Source organism: Pteropus medius, unplaced genomic scaffold (genome assembly GCF_902729225.1).
Source record: "Pteropus medius unplaced genomic scaffold, Ma_sr-lr_union100, whole genome shotgun sequence".
NCBI lineage: Eukaryota > Metazoa > Chordata > Mammalia > Chiroptera > Pteropodidae > Pteropus > Pteropus medius.
Genome location: NW_024353787.1, coordinates 3,314,883 through 3,328,288, shown reverse-complemented (window position 1 = coordinate 3,328,288; position 13,406 = coordinate 3,314,883). Strand labels below are relative to the sequence as shown.

At 52.0% G+C, this 13,406-nt stretch overlaps 1 protein-coding gene across 2 annotated transcripts in view; it reads right to left on the bottom strand.

Annotated features, from left to right (window-relative positions):
• The window catches only part of DLGAP3 (DLG associated protein 3), a 53,598-nt gene extending 40,860 nt beyond the window's left edge, over positions 1-12,738 (bottom strand). Inside the window, exon 1 of one of the 2 annotated variants that reach the window (XM_039850962.1) lies at positions 12,522-12,738. The gene's annotated coding sequence lies outside the window, so the exon portion shown is untranslated. The remainder of the gene's footprint in view (positions 1-12,521) is intronic. The other variant, XM_039850961.1, reaches the window with a different exon arrangement.
• Between the last annotated feature and the right edge of the window lie 668 nt (positions 12,739-13,406).

Sequence of the window (13,406 nt, the reverse complement as noted above, 5' to 3'; positions counted from 1 at the left end):
GACCTACCCAAGACAATGAGCGTATATGTCTTCCTATGTTGGCTTCTCCTGACTTTAGCACCCTAGCACCTTCTTTCATTTGTATGTATTTGATGAGATTTGGGCTGGTGCTGCCCTGGCATCCAAGGTGCTGCCAGACCTAAGTTTGCCAGGGCCATCAGAGGACAACAGGTAGGATCCCACACCAATGGCAAGGTCCACTGGGCAACAGCTTCTCAGCCAGATAGGCCCATAGCCTTTCTTACCCTCTGGCTCAAATGTCTAATTTCCCTTTGGAATCCAGAGCTTACGACTGCCTCCTGGGTTAGCACACTTTCCAATAAGGTCTCTTTGTGAGCTGGGACAGGGGCTACCTGCACCGGGGCCTGTCTTCTCCTCTGGGCGTCTCCCACAGAGGAGTCAAGCACAGGGCTGGGCCTCCCAGGGGCCCACGAAGCTGGTTAGTTGGCTGAATGCCAGGTTCAGGTGGCGGCACCTCCCACCCCTCAGCTCTGCCTCCAGGGTATCTTAGCCCCTTGCTCTCATGTCTGGATTCTAGGCTTAGCAGAAGCCAAGACTACAATGGGAGAGAGCATGGGGAGAGAAGGCAACGCAGAATGTGATATCCTTCCATATGGAAGGCCTGTCCTCTCGACTTTGCCCTCTGGTGCAGTTCAGGGGTCCTCTCTTCCAAGAAAGATTCCCTAAGAATATCCTCCCTATCAATCCCAGGGCCCAGCAGTTGCTACCTCATCTTGGGTCCCATATCTACACAATAAGGATATTTGTTTGCAAGCTGTGAGCTCCTTAAAAACAAGGATTCATCTGATCTATCTCTGTATGCACAAGACCTGGCTATATAGTAGGTGTTGAATAAGTTCAGGGCCAGTGATTGAGCTTTCAAGGAGAAGTATCCCTCAGCTGGGGCATAGGGAAGGGAGGAGAAACAGGAGAAGGCAGAAGGGAAATGACTCCCTGCAGCTGGACCAACCAGAACTCTGCAGCAGGCAGAGCTGGTCCAGTTGTGATTTGGGTTCCCCGAGGAGCTGGGATTGTCCTGTCCAGGGAAGCATGCAGTCAGAGGTTGGAGGATGGTATATGATGGATTCAAGCACTGACCACATTTCAAGCCAGACAACCTCTGGTGCCTTTCAGCTCTGAAGTCTGAGGCTCAGAATGTCTACGACTGAGCAAGCATTCTGTTCAATGCTTTAAATGCACTTCTTTGTATAGTCCTTGCAACTATCATGAGGTACCATTATTACTCCCACTCTACAGACAAGGACACTGAAGCTTAGAAATGTAAAGAATATTGCCCAAGGTCACAATAGGTGGTGGAAGAGGGATTTGAACCTGGGTCTGAGTCAAGCCCCGACCCTCAACCACTAAGAGACCAAGCCCTGACAGGTTTAAAGTAGCATTTAAACTGGTCTGATGAGTCCACTAGGTGGACCCTCAGTGTGCCCTGACTCATCACTCAGCCTCAGGAAACCTCCACCCCTGCCATCCCCCCCTCTCACATGGGCATACATGTTCCCAAGACTGCTTATTCACAATAGACCACACGTGTTTTTATTCAGTGGCAGATACAGCCATGCAGAGTCATCCAACAGAACTCTTACGGCATTTGACCTCACATATATAGTCATTATCACATAATGTGCACAGATACACACAAACTTGTTTCCACAAGGTTCACACACATGTACATTTTCATCCAATGGATACCAGTGCTTGGCACACAGAAGCTGCACAGATATAAAATCATATATACATGATCACGTTCATCCTCATACAACAGATATACATTTTTGTTTCACATCACTTGGGCACCCACATCTGCTCAATGTCATACACCAAATCCTCCCCCAACAAGAACTTTATCCATTGTTCCCAGATCCAATACTAGGCCCAGGTGAGCAATGATGCACCCTCCCTCGGGGGTTGGCCAGGCAGTCCTGAGAGGGGTAGAAGGCTCAGCCTGCCTGTGATGGATGGAATTAATCTACTGAGCTGGAGAAACTAAATAATTAAATCTCTAATTACCCCCCCAAGCCAGCCAGGCCAATAAAGCTGAAGGAAGGAGGGGGCTCTGAGGCCCAGACCAATATCCTAGAGAGGGGGAAGGGGCTTGGGAAGAGAGGCATAGAACCCTCTAGGAGGATCCTCTGGGAGGAGCTCGGGCAGGCAGATAGACAGACAGACATGGCTCTCCCTTTCCACAAGGAAATAGAGTAACTTGGGATAACAGCCCACCACTATCCACTAACACAAAGTGAGAGGAGGAGTACAGTCCTCCCACCGACACCCACCCCCCGCCCCGCCTCAGCCCTTCCTGCCCCTCCAAGAGGTGAGTCCTGGAGAGTATGAGGATGGTGGACAGGACACTCAAAGTGCCAGGACTGTGGCCATCGATGGGGTCTGCCCAAAGTGGAGCTGATGTAGGATCAGTCAGGCCCAGGCCCACCCTTGCCCCAGTCAGAACAGACCCCTCCGCAGCCTGGCACAGATGGCAGGGAAGGACCCCTCCACACTAGTGCACCTGCTTCCCTCAGGAAGTGGGTCCAGCACGTGGCTAATAAGCTGAGGATGGGGTACAGGCTTGGGCAGTGGGGGCTAAGACAATCAGCCTGGGAACAGGCTTCAGTCCGATTGGCTGAAAAGTGGGTCATTTTCCTTTTGAAAAATAGTGAGAAAATGGAGAAGTAGGTCGGGCTCTCATCCCCTCGGCCCCAGGCACCATCCCTGACTTGCAGGGTGGGGAGAGGAGAGGTCTGCACATGCAAAGCCCCATCTTCCTCAGGACCCGCCGGGGTCCCCAGCACAGCAGACCAAGGTCATCATACTCAAGACACCCAAGGACATGCACACTCTGAGGCCGGGACTGGAGCACAAGCCCCACCATGCCCTGGGGGCCCTGGGGTGAAAGAAGCTAAGGTCTGGCCAAGCTGGAGGGGTGGAGGCTCCAGTACGCAGGACTCTGAGGAACACCCACCCCCCTCCCGCCATTCTCACGTCTGTCGTGATGTCTCCTCTCCTCTCTTCTCCCTTTCCTCATCGTCCACGTGGGCAGAGTCGTTGCCATGACACCGCGGGCAGGTGGGCGGCTCTGGCGGCTGTTTTGTCCCAACCCCCACGCTCAGAGCCCAGGTGGGAGGGGAGAGAGCGGATGCAGCGCCCCAGCCCCTAGTCCAGACGAGAGGGAAGATTGGCAGAAGACCCCCATACACCCTAGAACCTGCAAGGGGCGCTAGCACTGGCCTCCGGGAAATGAGGCAACTCAGGCGCAGGCTTGGCGGTCTGGGAGAGGAATTCTCACAGAGGATCACCGGTCTTGACGCCTCCCTCCCCCCGCCCCAGGTCAGGGAGTGGCTGGGGGGGAGGGGGCTGACCCACAACTCCCACTTCGTTCACCTTTCTCATCCCAGCTTTCCCCACATTCCAAGTCTCAGTCCCTTCACACTAGCAGCTGATTGATCCAGCTTAGGTCTAAACTTAGTTCTTCGTTCTGCAACACAAGCTCAATTCTCCAAGCTCTCTTGGGGGAGAAGAAAACAGCCAAAGTTGAGACTGAAAGAGATTCCTCCCATACTGCCAACTCCTCAGCCTGTCCTCTGGAAATTGGGTCCCCTTTCACTGGGTGTCCTCCATACCTACATTCACATCACAGCCTGGAGGGGGACCACTCACTCCCTACTAAGCCCATATTTGGCCAAGACACCCACCCTATCAGGAGAGAGGAGTGGGAGTGGTGCAGGGCGAGGAAGAGAGGGGAAGGGGCGGGGCTAGACCATGTATGTTAAGGATGCTGTCCTGCCTCTTACTATGTCCAGCCTCAGGAAGCCTGGGCCAGGCCTGAGTTTGCTGGCTCTGAGCACTCTTCTCAGGGTCCTTATGCCTCTACGTGTCTCTAAGTCTCTATGGCTCTGACTTCCTAAGACCCGCCTCCCCCCATCACTGTTCAAGACCCTGCTCCCTACCCCTGTTCCCTAAGTTGGGAGCCTTGTATCATTAACCTAATGGAACTAGAAGGACCCGTACATGACAGCCCCCTGCAGCCTAACTGGCAAGGGTAGGCATATGTCGGGGGGGGGGGGTGGTGACAAAATCCAAAAGGAAGAGAGAACGGCAGCCAGGATTAGCTGGAGGGTGTCATACACCAGCGGTCCCCAACCTTTTTGGCACCAGGGACAGATGCTCCTATGAGAATCTAATACCTGATGATCTGAGGTGGAGCCGAAGTGTTGATACTGGGGAGGGGCTGATGAAGCTTCCCTCACTTGTCTGCCACTCACCTCCTGCTATACAGCCTGGTTCCTAACGGGCCACAGACTGGTACTGGTCCACCGCCCAGGGGTTGGAGACAACTGTCATACACAACATTACATACTACATGTGCATATAAAGGCACTTCTATTTTCTTCCTAAGCCTTCCCTTGCTAAGACAGTAGATTTAACTGGCTAAAATATATACTTGTGCACGTGCGTCTGTGTGTGTGCACGCATGCTTTGTACATTTTATCTCCTTTTCTCCACCTCCACTGCCAATGTTCTATATCAGGCCACCCTTGTCTTAAGTTCTCACCAAAGCTATCATGACTGGTCCCCAACTAGTCTCCCTGCCTCGCATCTTGACCTAGCTCTATCCATTCTCCCCACTGGGTGCCAGTGTGATCTACCCAAAATTTGTTTATTCAACAAATATGTATCGAGTGCCTACTCCAAGCCAGGGACTCCTCTGAAGACACTATGTACAGCAATGCACAAAACAGATAAAGCTCCCATTCTCACGAAAATTCTAGTGGAAAAAGAGAGATGATAAACAAATATATGAAATAATGGAGGTGGTAAGTGCTGGGGAAAAAAAATTTTAAGTAGAGTGAGGGAATAGAATGACAAGGGGCTATTTAAAATAGACTTTGGGGGAGGCCTTTCCCCCCCCCAAAAAAAAGGACTTTTGAACAAAATCTTTAATAAACTGAGGGAGAAGTCACATGGGTATCTGAGGAAGAGCATCTCAGGCTGAGGGGAAAGCTAGTACACTGGCCTCAAGGCAGAACTGAATAAAAGCCTGTGTAGAGGTGGCACCTGAGACCAGGCTGGTCACTAGGGGTTATTTTACTCACAGCATTTATGTCACTCTGGCCCTGCTAAGTACTTTGGATTTCACTCCAAGTGAGATGGAAAACCATTGGAAAGACATGACCTCATCTTTCTCTGGCTGCCTTTAGGGAGAGAATCTATGGAGGAGAGGCTGTCAAGGGTGGAAGTAGGAAGACCAGTTGGGACATTTCTTGTCACTGAAACACCTTTTCCTACAGTTGCCTACCTAGTAAACATGTGTTCAACCTTCATGCCTTGGCTCAAAGGCTTCCCCTCCTATGGATCCCTTACCAAACACCCCCCTTCCCCACTCCAGAACTGACCAATCTGTCAGAGGTCCCCAGTGCCCGTGATGGACACTTATGCCCTTTCACCTTCCTTAACACTCTCCCTATTTGGTTTCAGTTTCTATACTTTCTCTAGATTGTAAGTTACCTGAGATCAAGGACCATCTCCAGTGTCCAGCACGGTACATGGCACATCACAGGCATAAAATAAATACTGGTTGAATGAATGCATGCATTGGATGAGGCACGTGATGGAAAAAAGAATATTTGCAGGCTGTTATTAAACTGGATGAGTGAGGTGCACATGTTGCAATCAGGCCAGTGTTAGCATATGCCGACATATTTCTGCATATACATTCACATGCATACTTACACTCACATACATGCACATACACACATAGGTTTAATTATGAAATTACCTTCAGTCACATATATACATGGATGCATACATAAGTCATACATACATGTACATATGTATATGTGTCCACAGTTATATACAAACTCACGTGTTTGTACACATTCATACAGCACACTCACACATATGTACGTGCATATACACAGTGATATATCCACTCACAGGCAGAAATACACATGCCCACATGTACTGGAATAGCAGAGATATCCAGCCCTTCCTCTGGCTTCTATTCTGTGCACAAAGCCAGGAGTCCATAGTCTCTCCAAGTGACATCACAAGTTTGCATTTGCTCTTTCCTCTTGCCAGTCTCCCAATTTTCCATTTGGAAGTTGTTCCTATTATCAATAGAATATGCCCAAGAGGCAGTCCCCACCTCCCGTATATACACAACCTTTTTAATTCTAAAAGGGAAAATGAAGAGAAAATATCAAGGCCAGAGTTCTCCCTCCCAGTACCTCTGGGTATGGTCCACTGTTCTCAGACTCCGAAACAGTTATTGGAGTAAAGAAAGAAATGAAGAAAATTATCCCTGGGCTCAAAAACCTCCTAGGATGTCTCTTTCTTCCATAGAGGGCAGCTTCATCATGTTCAGTGAACCCCTCCCATCCCAACCCAAGGGCCCTGCCAAGAAAAGCATAGCTCTGCAGGCTAAAAAATGTAAAGGGGGTAACCTGGGCTCAAGATAACAAAAGAAGCAAGTACTTAAAAAACAGGAGCTGGGTAGGGAGCAGGGAGCCAAGCTGAAGACATCTCCCAGCAGGAAAGCAGCTGCTGGAACACTGGATCATGAATAGCAGGACTCTCCAAGAGGCCAGGGAGAAGGGGGTAGACACCCAGCATTCCATGTAGGAGTGGAAGGGTAACTGCTTCAGGCAGTAGCAGCAGTTCCAAAGTAAAGTCTTATCAAATCTGTTATGTAACCAAGAGAGCTGAGTGGAGCACAAACACCTCCCCTCCCCAAACAGGCACCCACACCCACACCCACCACCTCCCAGCACCCACAGCATAGGCAAACTCAGCTCCTCCCAAGCAGCTAGAGAATGGGAGGAATCATCTTGATAAGTTACATCAAAAACATGATTGGTGAGGGGTTCCTTATTAACTAGAAGTCACATTTGGGAAGGGATGAACTGGTTTGGTTTGGGGTCCCTAGATACCCACTCCTTTTCTTGAACTTCCTGCCACACCTATTTTTGCCCAATATCATTTGAAAACCTTTCCTTCCTCTCCCTTCAAGAAGGATCCCATTTGAATATTTGATTGTGCTCTTGGGGATGGGAGGTGAAGCTGCCATCAACCTTTCCTGCCTGTTGTTCCCCCACAGTCTCATCTGCATGTCCTGACATTTGGCTCTCATCCCCTGGGATGACAAGGGAAGGGACCTGGAGAAATAACTCCTTGCTCTATTCCCTTCAGAGTTACAAAGACAGAGTATAAGAACCCAGAAAATTGAGATGACCCTGACCCTAGGTTAGTGGAGGAAAAATTTCCAAGGAAACTGAGGATCAAAACCCAGACCTTATCCCCCAATTTGAATATTTTTTTCTCCACCAGATCTTCCTCTTTTCCCATTGCCCCATCTCCAGTAGCCTCCTTCATCTCTGCTCCATGATATTGAACAATCCTGCCCACTCCTTGCATCCTTTACTTGGAAATCTTTCTCCCCAACAAAAGCCTCTCCCAAATGCTACTCTGAGCTGTGGTTTGGGCGGACAGAGCATAAGATGGGCTTGCAGAATATTTTACCGTTCCCTGTTCTAAATTCCAAAGTATGGTGGGATGCCACATAGTCAATAAAAATTATCCCGAACTTTCGAGCTCTATCTACCCCAGGCCTAACCAGTAAAACCTGAGCTCTCCTAATCTAGAGCTGCCTTGAGCCTGAACCCAGTAGGAGAAAGGCTGGTGCCAGTACACCCAAGTTTGTTCTACTAAAAACTATCTATGAGAAGAGAGGTCACAGCCACAATATCATCCTCCATCCCTACTCCCACACTAACATTAGGGTGGTTTGGGAAAGGGTGGGGAAACTGAACCGGGGAAAAAGGAGTCCCTTTCCCAAATATCATCATTACCTGTGAGGCCTAAAGCCATAGGGAAGACTCTCAAATCTGTCTTTCCATCCAGAACTCTGTCCTTGGAAAGTGGGTCATCTGGGAGAATTTTTCTAGTGAGTCCTCAGGACTGCACAACCGCCTTTCAATGATCGGGCCCCAACGCGGCCCCTTTCAGGACCCAGGACAGTTCCGAAGGCGCAAAAACCCTCCGAGTTCCGTTCAGCACTCAGGACAGCTCCCAGAGACTGCGGGGCGCGTTGCCAGAAACCCAGCCTGCCCGAAAGGACAGGCTTACCCTACCAACCACACACACCCTGTTTAGAACAGAAGCCCCTCTCCCCTGCCCTTCTCACACTCGCTTCCATCCACCAGAGGCATCTGGTACCCCTCCTTCAGTCTATGTCCAAAGAGAGAAAAGAAACCCAGACACGAGGCTTCCCTAAGGGAGCCTAGAGACAGGACCCCACCCACCTCCTTTCAGCCCTGCGCCTCACAACGCCACTCACAGCTGGTTCTAAAAACCACTTTCCTTCCTAACCACCACCCCCAAAATAAAAGAAATACTCACGTGGGGGCTCCCAGCCCTGTAGGCAGATGTGGTGAGGGGAGGCAGAGAAAGGTAGCTCCCCACACCCTGTTCTAAGCCCCCTTTCTGAAGGAGCCAGCTCCCATCTGGACTGGGGGGAGGAGAGACATGTGGAAGCACTGAGTGATGGGGAGGGGAGAAATGAAAAGGAAGGAGGCAGGAGCGGGGGACTGCAGGGTGGGGGTGTCAGGATGGGGTGAGGGAATCCTTTTTAATTTCATTCTCTCCCCATGTCTACATCAGCCCTTCAGGCTCAGCTCTTTAATATTTACACACAGGAAGAGGAGAGGGTGAGAAAGAATAGAGAGTGAGGGGGGCAGAAGGGTATCTGAGCTCAAAGGGCACAGAGGCAGGGGCCGTTGGGAGCTGGAAGTTTGGGGCCCCCACACCATCCCCAGCCCTCTCCCATTCTAAGCTCTCTACTGGAAGGAAGAAGGAATCCTGGGACCATTCTGTCCCTTTGTTAACAAGACACTTTGAAGCTGCATCAGAAAAAGATCAGCTCCCAACCCACATACCTGGACACCCCCACAAACCCAGATTTCTTGGGTGCCTTATGTGCAGATGGTAGAGACAGTATTCATGCACAAACATGTTCTGATGCCTGGAAGCATGTGTGCATGTGGGCTGCTGTGTAAAAGCACATGAACATGTCATCTAGCATGTACAGGTTTAAACAAGTATGCTCTGAGTGTATTGACATGTTAACAGCCCATGCAATCATACACAAACTTATGTAATCATGTGTGTACACCAGCCCCCAAGCGATCTCCCTCAGCTCTTTACTTACAACCCCAAGGACAAGGCCACCAACCTCCCCAAACTCCCTTATTCACAGGCCCCTCCCTAACAGCCTTACTTTTTCTTTCTGTGACATGGGGAGAAGGGCTCGTGGGAAGGCATGCCACATTTGAGCCCAGGGACTTGACAAGTTATTAACAACGATGAGCTGGCAGCTCGTTACCATAACGATGGTGCCACTGCCTCACCCCAGCTCAAACCCAGACTCCCCAGACAGCAGGAGGCCCGCTGAGCCAGCAGCCTTCAGACTGGAGGGAGGGTGGGTAGAGAGAGAATCAAGACATAATGCTTGTATAGTGGAGGGTACACAGCTGTTCTTCCAAGCCCCACTGAAAGACAAAGCTTTGAATCCACCAAATGGAAATGAAATCAGACTCTGGACAGGTTTCCTGACCATGGGATGGTAAGACACTGGAAGGGGGTCTGTACAAGTCCCCTCTAGACAAAAGCTTCTGTCGTCACTTGCTCCCTTTATCCCCTCACTCCAAGAACCTCCTCTACTGATCTTAGTAGATTAAAAGAAAACCAACCAAACAAGAGGCCTCTCTCTGAATTTCAGTCTTCTCATCTGTCGAATGGGAACAATTTTCTTTATCATTTACCCCAGACTCCTGGAAGGTTCAATTAGAAAGGGTTTAACAGTAACTACAGACAACCTTCAAAAGTCAGACAAGCTCCAGAAGCTTCTCTTCCGAACAGGAACCCTAAAGTAAGGAATTGTCATGTAAGCTAGAGGCAAAATGCATCAGAAACTAGGTGGCATGAAGGAAAATGGAGCTCAGCCAGCTCAAGCCCCAACATCAGCTAGAGAGAGATGATGTGAAGTGCCAGGCAGCAACTGAAACCAGGCACTGCCACAAAAGAAAGTCTGAGAGTTTGGCCTGTAACAGCTCCAGCCCCTCACCAGCAGGAATTAAGACAAGCTCATGGCCTATCTTGGTGGTAAGTATGGCTAGGAATCCCCATCCCAGGAACATCAGCAGCTCCCTCTTTTTGGAAAGGGGTACAAGATTGTACCCCTTAGGCTTATTGAATCTTTAATTCTTCTCCCCAAATCTCCTCTGCTCAGTTCTGATGGGCATGGGGAGGAAAGAGGGGTTTCCAGGAATGGAAAGCAACAGAGAGGTTGTAAAGTTCCTGGGCTGAGACTAGCCAAGAACCCATAAATTTGCTGTGTGACCTTGGGCAAGTCCCCTCCCTTCTCTGGGCTTCGGTGTCTTCACTTTATAATTAAGAGGTTGAACCGAGTTAATTATAAGGTTCCTCCCCTGGCCATCATTCTATAGCTACATACAAGCTCGCTCCTTAAACATGAGCCCCTGGCATAAAATGCAGTGGGTACTGCTGCTTGTCAGATCAGTGGGGCAGCGGGGGTCAGACATGCGGGGGTGGTATCTGAGGATGTTCATTCTATGTTCATGTTCCTTTTAGAAACACCTGCCACCCTAGCCCTCCCAGCTCCCTTTTTAGACCCTGATTCACTGCCAACTCACGAAGCCTCTCCTTCCCTTCCTCCTCTCCTCTCCTCCTCTCTCCCTTTTAGGCCTTGGCAGCTGGGTGCAGAAGTAGCCTTAGCACTCAGGGGATGCTGAGCAGAGGTAGTGATCAATGCCCCCAGCGTCAGAGATAGCACAGCAGGGAGTAACACTCTCTAACCTTGGCCCAGCCTAGCTCCTTGAGTCATCAGAAGAGAAGGATTGGAATCTTTCTGTACCACTGACTAGCAGTGTAGGATTATGGGAAATGCAATTCACCTCTCGAGCCTCAACATCCTCATCTATATATTAGGCTGAACTACATGGAATTGCTGTTTTTGTAGGTGAAAGACAAAAACAGTCGAGTATTGGTAATTTCATATGGTTTAACTTGGCCTGCCTGCTTCTCAGGGATGTTGGGGAGATAAGAAGAAGGAGTTGAGAGGGGAGCATTTTTCAAAAGCCCTGGACTGAGATAAGGGCACTGTTTTGTTTTGTTTTTTAATTATTATTACTTCAAAGAGCTTCAGCACAGACCCACCTAAAGCCAGTAGGCTAAATCAATAACCCACAACTTGGAAATTTAGGGCTTGGAAGTCTAGGGGACAGCCACCTACTCTGATAACTAAGAACAGGGCAAAAGCCTCCACCTGGCCTCTTCAGCTCCTGGCTCTAAACATCTCTTGGAGAAACATTACTAAGATGACACAAGTTCCCAGGCCCCAAGAAGAAGCATACACTTCAGCTCATTTCACGCCCCACTAGCACCAGGGGCCCCAGCATAGAGCAAGGACACAACCAGAGCAAAGCAGAAAGTACCCCCTGAGGTAGTTGAAAGTGGGGACCAAGGTGAGGCATGCAATGCAGCTCTTGCCTGAGGGTGGGGGGAGTAGAGGAGTTCCTGGAGAAAGGGGATGATCTGACCTCTGAAAAGTCTGATCTCCCTGTCCCAAGTCCCTCAACCACCAGGAATCCCCTGGGGGAGGGGTGACGAAGCTCATGTGTGGGTGACTCAGAATGAATCCGGCTCAGATGCATTCTCACACAGCCAACACACATACACAGATACACACGCACACTGACACTCATACAGGCCATAGATACCTGGACCCACTCACAGAGACAGGGTCACACAAGCACACACACATCCATTCACATACATACTCACAGAGACATACACAGGCACATGCGGCGACAACACACACATTCACACACATGTCCACAGATACATACACAGTAACACCCTCCACACTCACATTGCATACACCCACTGACACGCACACACACTCACCCACAATGACACACACACTCACTGTATGCACTCACTGGCACATACAATCACCCACAGACCCACAGGGTGACACACTCACACACTCATCACAGACACACAGTGACACGCACGCACTCACACACACACCTGCAAAGGAAACTTCTCTCCGGATCTCCCCAACACCACCACTCCACCCCACCCCCCACCCCCCCACCAGCTGGCTACTCCCTCCCAGACCCAAGCCTCCTGCCAGCCCTGGCCGGGCTGGGGCGAGTGAGCCCCAGCGGCGCTAACCAGGAGAGCCGGTCCTTGTTCCGCGTGGTCCCCCCGCCCGTCCCTCAGGTCAGGCCCGCGGGCCGCCAGGCCAAGGGGAGGGCGGGGAAGGGGACGCCGGAGGAGGCCCAGCCCTCGCCCCTCCCGGGGCCGGGTGCTAAGGCTGCTGGAGCCCGGAGCGTGGGCGGCGCCGTGGCCGCAGCCAGGCCGAGGATGGGGGGCGCTGCAGAGGGCGCGGCGAGCGCGGCCCTTCCCCACCCCTCCCCGCGGCTTACCTGGCCCGGCGCGGGCTCCGTCCGGGTTACATGGTGCCGGCAGCCCGGGTCGAGGGCGCTGCGGCGGCGGGCAGGTGGGTAGAGATGGGGCCCGGCACTGCGGAGCCCCCAGTGGAGGGGCCGCGCGGGCTGCGGAGCCCCGAGCGAGCGCCCAGCAGCAGCGGGAGCGGGAGGCGGCCAAGCCACGGAGGCTGGATTTCCCGGGGACCAGGAAGAAGAGGCGGGGGGATCCCGCCCGCGCGCTCCGCCCCCGCCCCCGCCCCCGCGCAGGGCTGCCGAGCCCGGAGTCCGGAGAGGGAGGGGGACCGAGCTCCCCGCCCCCGCACCGAACTCCGGAAGGCCGAGGTCGCAGCCGCTGGGCAGCCACCCGGGTCTCCAAGGAGCGCCCGCCTCTCTGAGCTACAGCACTGGGGAGGCCGACCTGGGGGTGTGAATAAGCGTCCCCTCCTGGGGGTCCACCGGGTCAGTGTCTGCCGGAGACCCAGGAACAGGCACCCAGTGTCACGGCCACGCACGACTGACCTAGGGGACCGAAGGCCAGAGGCGGGCTGTTGGGGAGACAATCTCACAGTCTCACAGAGACGGTCTCACGCCCCATCGAGGGAGTCACACCCTGAATGTCACACACAGCCCCCCAGACACATCCGCTTGGGAGACTCTCCTTCAGATTTTCCCGGTCAACTACCGGGTTTCAGCTCCTGGCCTCGGTTCAAGTAGCCCCCTTGGTCTGCCCCAGCCCCTGCCAAGGTGGGGCGCTGTGTCTGGCCTCCGAGCCACTGACGGGCGTCCCCCACCCATTGTCCGCACAGCCGAGGTACCTCCAGTGATGAAGTACCTGCCGACTTTGCTGGGGCCCCCAACCTGTGCCCGCCCACCTCTAGGCTC